Here is an 8921-nt window from a genome sequence, read left to right as displayed (position 1 = left end):
TTGATTTTCTGCAGTTATTGTGTCTGGTCGGCATATGATTTGCTGTTGCAAGAGCATTTTCTTTGACCTCTTTTGAAATGCTAAGCTCTTCAATGGGGCCAAATGAGGGTTTTAGGTTGTTTAATTTCTCCAAAGTGCCTCCTGGATCTGAATAATTATAAGCGATTTTCTTTTTGTCGGTGAAAGTGACGGTTTCCTGCAATGTTTTGTCACGCTGGGCCCAGCTCTTTAGCGTTTTTAAATTAAATTCTCACGGAAAGTGATTTTCAGATCCAAATCTCGAAGAATGGATTGCAGCTTAAACTGAAGCTACATCAATTATGGAGAACTTCGATTTGACCCAGTCATGATTGCTCTAAAAGCAATGAATTTTAAACTCGAACTTGTCTTTCTAAGGATAATGTGGGTCTTCGGACATTTCTTCACGTGCCGGCCCGCATGATCACAGTCGGAGACTTTCAATCTGATTGGCGTGAATGTGATCCGATAAAAAAGCTCAAAGGCCAACGGGGACGGTAAAAAGCACAGCTCCGTGCCAGAGGTTTTTCTCGCGGCTTCGGCCTACGGCCGAAGACATGTCGGCCTTCGGCCAACACCGAAACTTCCCGCCGCACGCGAGAAAAACCTCTGGTACCCAGGGTAAGTGGATCTCTTTGTTGATCAGTGCTTGTCGTTGAGGGTCTTTTTGGGTAGTCAGAGGCACGAAAAAGTGGCAATACCAGTACAGTCGTATAGACTGTTCAGCTAATGCAAAAATAATTACCAGAGGAGGAACTACAGGACATCGCGCTTTAGTCCAAAGACTCACTTATCTCAAAAGAAAAACTAAATGGACTATATTATAGCCTGCGTAACAGGCACCGGTTTGTTTGCTAGGGCAAAGGAAGAAATCTCAAGGACACGCGAGGGGAGAAAAGTAGAGGAGGCCTCCTCTCCCAAAAATGTAGAGCCAAAATATATGCCCAAAATATATTCGTATATTATAGCAGATAAAACTAAATTTTACCAGATAAAACAAAAAACGAACCACTTTTGGGAGGAATTATGCCCTGTCACTAAATTTTAGCAGATAAGACAAACAAGTGGTAAATTGCAAGATATTCTAAATAATGTGTCCATAATTCGTTCTTTACAAGGGCGTTTAATTTGGTAAGATCTTCATTGAAACAGCGATATTTTGCCAGAAAATCACTACTTTAGAATATCACGTTTAACTTTAGAACGTGTTTGCTATAAACATTTGATTGTGCTCTGATAAAATGTCTAGTCAGAGTCAGAAATTAAATAAAGCAAATACCCGAGTTTGTCTACCCTGGGTACCAGAGGTTTTTCTCGCGTGCGGCGGGAAGTTTCGGTGTTGGCCGAAGGCCGACACGTCTTCGGCCGTAGGCTTTTCGCGCGGGTCACTATAAAGACTTGACAGAAACCGGAAACCGCGCTAGAAGAGTCTCTGGCACCCAGGGTAAGATCCACTATGACCGAAAACAAAACTGATTGTCTCAAACTTATTTTTGGTATATTGACTAATCATGCCCAGGAAATGGAGGTTCGAAGTCAGATGCAATATAAATATCCCTTTATCCACAGGTGTCCCAAGCTCACCTCGTCTCATGAAAAAAGTTACAGGGGTAACGCAATTAAGCCAAAAAGTGAACTAAATTGATGAATTCACACCGAAACAGAGACACGACAAAGACAAGTCTTCTACATTTATTTTATTGTTCAAAAATATGACAATATTTATCATTCGCAGACCTCAGTATTTTATTTCTCATACAAGTAGTCTCAACGATCGCTTGTAACGCGTTACCGACTCGCTCGCGTCAACATTGCACATAGTAACATGAGCTTTGGGCGCCTGTATTTTATCTCTATTTTGCTAATATTTCGCAATAATGGTCAGAATCGCTTCAGTTTACTCTCTTTATATACTTCTACGTCGATATTCGCCGGGGGTCACCACAAAGATTCCTTGATTGCTAAGAATAACTTCGAAGTCCAACTCGAAGTTTAAGTCGCACTTTCAGAACTCGAAGTCTAACTCGAACTTCAACTCGAAGTCGAATCCAAACTCGAACATACCCTACCACTGACTTTTGAGGAAGATTTTGGAATCCAAAAACTACATTAACATCATCCATGGTCCTCACGTCGCGGAAGTCAAAGTACTTATTCACGATGCCCGCCATCTTTGCATGCGCTTGAGGACTGATGTCACGTGGCTTCTCAGGGGGCAAACAAGTGATAAATTTTCCCAATACAAGAAATCGCGGTGCAGTTTGTTTATTCTTGACAACAGCAAATGAATGACTTTTAATAGCGTAGCTCCTGGCGCTGCGCTAGAGCCCCATAGCTAAGTACATCTACCCATCCCAGAAAATTTGGTAATCACGTGACCGTACACCGACCGAACGAGCCTCCGTCCGCACCACAGGGAAACCGATGTTTACTCTCACACTTTCTAGCTAGTTTGGGAGCCCAAGAGAAAACTAATTGCACATCAATGTTGTGATCAATTGACAGCTGTCAAAACAGGGTTTCCACTGATCAGTATCACCTGACCGTACTGTGGGCTCAAGTGTCGACCAATCGAGGTTGAGTATTTTTGAAGTTATCCGCTGACAAATTACCAGTTTCAAATGACCGCAGGCTTAAGTTTATTTTTCCAATGATTCATGATCATATGAAATATCTTATGTTTGTGTCACTATGGCCCCGCACTACTAGGATTTTGATATCAAACTGACCTCGGAAGCGAAAATTCAGCCAGTTTTTTTAAAAATACAGGCGGGGAAGACCTTTTCTTACTATGGTCACGCGTTGGTCACGCTCTACGTCCAATTTTTATGCTCTAATTGGTGAAAATTTGACAGGTGAGTTGATGCGCAAAATTTATGCAGCATTTTGAAACTTGTTTACTTCGACAGCTGAAGCTGACAGAGTTTTGTGTCAACTTGTGATGTTTTTATCTGTCTTTTTCCTCTGGATGTACAAAATGAAATACAGATGCTATCAAGAGTCTTCTGTTATTCATGGCTGGTTTGTTTATTGGGTTTTGTGGTTGAGAAATGCGTCGCTAGTCAAAATTCGGTAATCCGATTTCAGATGGCATCGTTTTCGTTTTTCACGCTGCTTAATGCGTAAGAGGGTTTAAAAGTCTCAAACAACCGTGGCCTTCCTTGATTGCTTTCAGGAACTGAATCTCGAATGGTAAGCCTGAGTAATTATTGTATTTGATGTTTGTTTTTGTTATATCTAATTTCATGAAGTCGAGCACAGTTTATGCGGTAACTTAAAGCACGTTTGTAAGATTTGAGTCAATGATCTGACCTAGTATCAGGTTTGATATAAGCTTACAGAACTTTAAAAGCCTTCAGATATATTTTTTCATCGCAGACAGAAAGCAAACTTTCCAAAGAATATTTAGTTATAAATCTGGCTGTAGAAAGAAAACTTTCAGCGATTTTCTTGCTTTGAGGAGTTTATCTTAGAAAACAATAAACACCGGGAAGCCGGCTTAAAACATAAAGTTAAGCTTTACGCTTAAAGACTCAGGATTTTTAGAGACACTTTAATACTTGTCTTCGTGAATGAAAATTGTTGTCTCTGTAAATGTTTCACCGAATTATATTTCTTTTATTGATTGTTAGAAGTCTCTCTTGCAATTTTAATCGCTTGTCCTAAACGTTTGTTTTCATCGTTCATGAACATCGCATGCAGGAGTACTCAAAAATGTCGCACCGGGGGGCGGGGGGGGGGTGAAGAGACGAGGTCTGGGACCGAGAAACAATGTTCTCACAACTTGCAAAAGCGGTCACCCAGCGTGGTGGTCAGTGGATAATTACAGTATTTTTCCCACAGTAAAACAATATTTTTAGACCTTTTAGAAGCAAGAAGCGAACCGACAGAGGAAATCAGAAATGCTTAAAAAATTGAAAAAAATCATATCATGCATCTTTGTTTTCCTTGCATATCGTATTTGTCTTTCGGTACTGAAATGCGGGGGAAACTAAAACGCAACCGTACTCGCAACAACAACGCGCTCGATGGATTTATTTATAGGTTACATCGTTTTTGCCGGGCAAGGATAACTTGATGCTGATAAAAATTACTGGAGCAAGTGTCAAATTTATCGGAAGCAAGTATATTCAAGAGAGCTTTATAAAAATGAGCTTACTGCTCTACATATCATAACTGAATAAAAATTAACACTTCATAACATTTCACTTCGTTTATTTCGATCAGTCAACACCTTGAATCCAAAGTTTAAATTCAAAACGATCCTAAAACAAATCACAACTACTACTGAAAGCTCTGTACCTTGAAGCGACTTTAACTTTCCTAAGGTTTGCAGCAAAACACTGCTCGATAGCTCTGACAACTCTACGGCGGTTCTTAGCAGCTATACAGAGCTATATGTTGCATATTCCAAACTCTGCAAAGGGAAATTGTTTAACAGAAAAAGAAAACCATACCCCATGTCTGAAAAGCGACATAAAATCAATAAATTTACGAATTACCAAATTATAATAGTGAGAAACAGTCCCGCCTTCGACTTTTTGTTTTTTCTCAAGACCTTTGATCTATGGTTTTTGACGTAATGCGCATGATCAGTACACAAATCGGCTGGCAAGACCCTTGCTGATCGCTTTGCAAGTTGTGAGAACATCGTTTGGATTTCATTTAAGAGAATGTATGGGAAGTAGCTCCCCCTCCCCCCCACCCCCGGTCGCGCGTATCAAACGCTTTATAAGATTACACATCCTTATAACCGAAACCATTAAATAAGGAAAAAAAAACTATAAATTCAGTTCGTTATTATGTTGAAGCGTAACTCTATTAAAGTTCATTCAAACACTAGACCACACTGACAGCTCGCACTAGAAATGAGAACCGGCTGGCCGTATGGGTGATTTTGGAAATTTTTTGAACGGTTTCGCTAAAAGCCAACGATTGATCGTCCTGAATATTGACTGAGTACAATTTAAAAGGTTGGTTTACACACCCTCAGATTTGTTGGCAAGAATTTGTAAAGTAAACCTGTCGAACGCAAAAAAACTCGGCCTGATTTGTTTTCCAAGAATTTGTTTTCGAGGCCTAATCTACTGTGTTGAAGAGCCATTATTGCTCTTGAATGTGATATCGAAGATGTTTGCTATTTTTTGGGTGTACAAATAAGGCTATCAACTCGATGTAAGAAATAACTTAGCCTTTCCCTCAAAAGTCACATGAATGTGCCCTTAAGTTAACTGACTTGTGGATTACAAGTTTATTATTTGATTTCAATTATAAATTTATTTATTGGATGTTCGCTTTTAGCCTTGGCTAAATCTATATATTATTAAAGACGATAATGGCAAATTATGGTTGGAAGTGATCACTTTTACTTTTTTGGATGCAGTAGCAACTGTAGATGTCCTCACAGCAAGCAATAATGACGTTAATTTTGTCGAAGCTCCAATCGTGTATTTTCCATTACCTTTAAATCGTTGTTTCGAGAGAATAAACAAAGTTGACCGCGATTTCTCGCATTGGCAAATTTTATGTTTTGTTTGCCCCCTGAAATACCACGTGACATTGCTTTTATCCCATCAATCCTTAAAGGGACTCTAACACGCTTCTGCGCATGTGAGGAATCTTGATTTCTGGTCTGACGAACCTTTTTTTTTTTAATGATTAGCTTTTGTTGAAAAAATCCTCTTCCATCGATCCTGAGATGCGCGAGAAAACTATTATATCATTTTGGAAGTTTTAAACGCTATATTTTGTATTTTTGTGCAAGCTTTGTCGAGTAAATTCGAAGTCATTGAGGAGAAGTGCACGAAGGTATATTATTTGTTGTCAGTGTTCCTACCAACGGATCAAATGTGGCGTTTAATGTGGTCATCCCGGCTTTCATTTCCGCCTATCAAGTTCTCCAGTCAACGATCTGCCTTCTTCGGTTAGGTTTTAAACGTTAAATATGTAAAGAAAGTTTAAAAGGGTTTCCTCGATACAGCCGTGGACTACAAATGGGACGCAGCGCGCAGCGGCAAGTGAAGTTGATCTGGGCCATGACTTCCAATTGTCTGCAATAATTTTCTCTCCCGAGTGCCTGGAATCAGAAGGAAAAAACCCAACGATCTTTTAGTATACAGGAAGTCGTGTGAGGTTTGAGAAAAGGATTCATCGAACATGAAACGTTTTAACAGGCTGGTCGAGCCATTCGATTTATGACCCCAATCCGTAGTGGTATACCAGAAAGTACTGACAACAGGCCGCGCGATCCTTACCGATGTGGTTCACTCGGAATGTTCCTTGTATCTTTGCTGTATGAGCGTAAATCTTTAAAAATTGATCTTATAAAAATAGATTGTTGCCTGAATGTTCCGTTTATTTTCTGGTTTCTTTGTGTTGAACTCGGTAATGTCTGAGTTACAGTGCGGTTCATGCAGAGTGTTCATCGCTCTAGCCGAACGCATGGCTTATTTATTATAGTGCGCATCTAGCTGGCATTTTAAGCAAAATGTTTTGCCTGATTCGATACTGTGTGTTTTGGTCTCCGGTCAGGGGCAATTTGCAGGTATTTCTAAGTTTATATATGGCAAACAGAGTGATCAGCAAGGTTTGTTTACAAAATATTTTTGTTTGCGGATCGGAGACTGGTTTGCAAGCGTAGGTACCTAAAAATACACGTAGGTAAATGTTTGTTTCAAAGCAGGACAGGGTTGTTAATCTTATTCTTATTGGCTGCAACATATATCTGAGGAATACCAGAGAATAAATATAAATTGTGGAGATATATAAAATAACAGAAAAACGTCCGGAAGTCTCCCGCTTCGCGAACAATTTTGAATTACGTAAATTTCCTTGCGTGCGTCTTACTCGCTTCCGATTGGTTTAAAAACAATCAACTACTGTCACAGCTCACACATGCGCACTATCGGGACACAGTCCCTTTAAGCGCGTGCCATCTATAACCATATCATTAAATAACAAGAGAATCAATTGCTATTTCATTTTTTCAATTGATACTCCGTTCTGTATTCACCGAACATTACGCCTCGAGTCACCAAATTGTAGCTAACTGTGATCGTCAGTAAGTGCGCTTTTGACTCCTTGTAGTGTCACTCCTGAGTGAGTCACAGTGGGCGCTTTCCATTTAGTCAAAATTTCCGGAATTTCTGGTTCGGCGGTAAATGGAACTCGTTTCGTCGGCTCGTCCCACTGGAAAATTCCCAGAAAAAGTGGAAAATCTAAAAAGGTGGTCCCGTTTTCCCGGTTGGAATTTCCGAACGGAATGTCGTGTTCCATTTACGTTTCTCGTAGTTTGTACCAGTTCCAGGTCCACGGTCGGGCACCGCGACGTACCTGGGTTTAAGACCAAATGGAACAACTTTTTACCAATCGGAAATTCCACTTTTGCTCCCTCCGAAATTTCCGGGTTTTTTCCTAAATGGAAAGCGCCCAGTGTCATTTCTCACGGTAGTTATTAAATAAAAGGTTCATCCATTACAAAAACCTCGCACATGATTTCAATTCATTTACTAGCAGGTTCTAACCTCGCGAAGAAACACCTGGACAAAGACCTGTTTTCGCTTTTCATTACCCGTCTGGTGTCGTAAATAACTTTATGCACTTGAAAAGACTAAATATTTGATTTTCCCTTTAATGTTGTGGACACCTTATGCAAAATAGTAATGGGCCATGAATTTTGCTGCGTGTTTGTAATTCATGAATTGGAAGGACCACATTTATACTGAACTTACTGACAGACCATGTTATATGCATTTGTTTAATATAATATTTATAATATTATAAAAAATATATAATGTGAGGCGTGTTAGTGTATAAAACAAAAACATTTGTCGAGAGAAAATAACGAATCGGTATCTATATTTCTTGAGTAATGAAATCTAAATAAAATATATAAATTTCATTTGACAACACTCCTTTTTAGCGTGTAAGATTCTCAAGCCGAGATGAGTGTTTCGATGTCTTGCTGCGAAAAAGTAAATTATCGGATACTATACCTCTCCTTACGGCATCATTCAGCTTGTGCAAGTATCACTGTGCAAAAATCTGGACATTTCCATGTACCAGTTTATCAACGTTTACGGGAGGACCAGTTCTATGTTCCTTTTGATCAGCTTTGTCGCGAGGTATACGGAAATTTCCATGTTTCCTTTCACAGCTTTGTCTCGGGGTACATGGAAATTTCGTAGCCTTTTTGGCACAAAATCGCCGAAATACTAATTTTTTCCAGAAATACTACTTCAGAATACCAAGTTTAACTTTAGAACGTGTTAACAGTGAAACACTGACACGAAACACTGAAATTCTAAAAGGGACGCAGCATGCGCTTGGCTAAAATAAAAAAAAAATCATAAAAGTCCTACCACTGGCTTAAGTAAACGATCAATCCGACGTACTTGCACTTTACTTACGACCACATGTAAACGATAGATGAAAATGAAGCTTCTGGTTACCTTTATGTCCTACAGAATTTTGCCTCTTTCATGTGCTAATCCAGTTTCCGCAATCTTTAAATATTGGACGATCAATTCAAATTCGACATTTTCGTTATGCAATGCTTTTAATTTGTTATGTCTTTTCATAATTAGTTTTGGCCAAATTTGGTAAACGTCTTTTTGTTTTCTTTTCAAAGTACTAAAGATCGAATCATGTATACATAGACACACGCTTAATGAGTCTGTGTATTTCTAGCTCATGGAGACAAAGCTTAATTTTATCACGGAATTAGTCAGGGAAAATAATAAAGGAAAAAACTCAATGAATATTTCAAAAAATTAACAGAACAGCTGCATTTTTTTCATATAGTTTTTATAGTTTTTCAAATTGACTGATAAACAAACGAGTCGCGATTCTTTATTGAGTCTAAAAACGCTCCGCTATGCCTCTGTAAACTTCCAAAAACTCTT

The sequence above is a fragment of the Porites lutea genome, chromosome 5, assembly GCF_958299795.1.
Source record: "Porites lutea chromosome 5, jaPorLute2.1, whole genome shotgun sequence".
Classification (NCBI taxonomy): Eukaryota; Metazoa; Cnidaria; class Anthozoa; order Scleractinia; family Poritidae; genus Porites; species Porites lutea.
Note: the sequence above shows the minus strand (reverse complement) of the source record.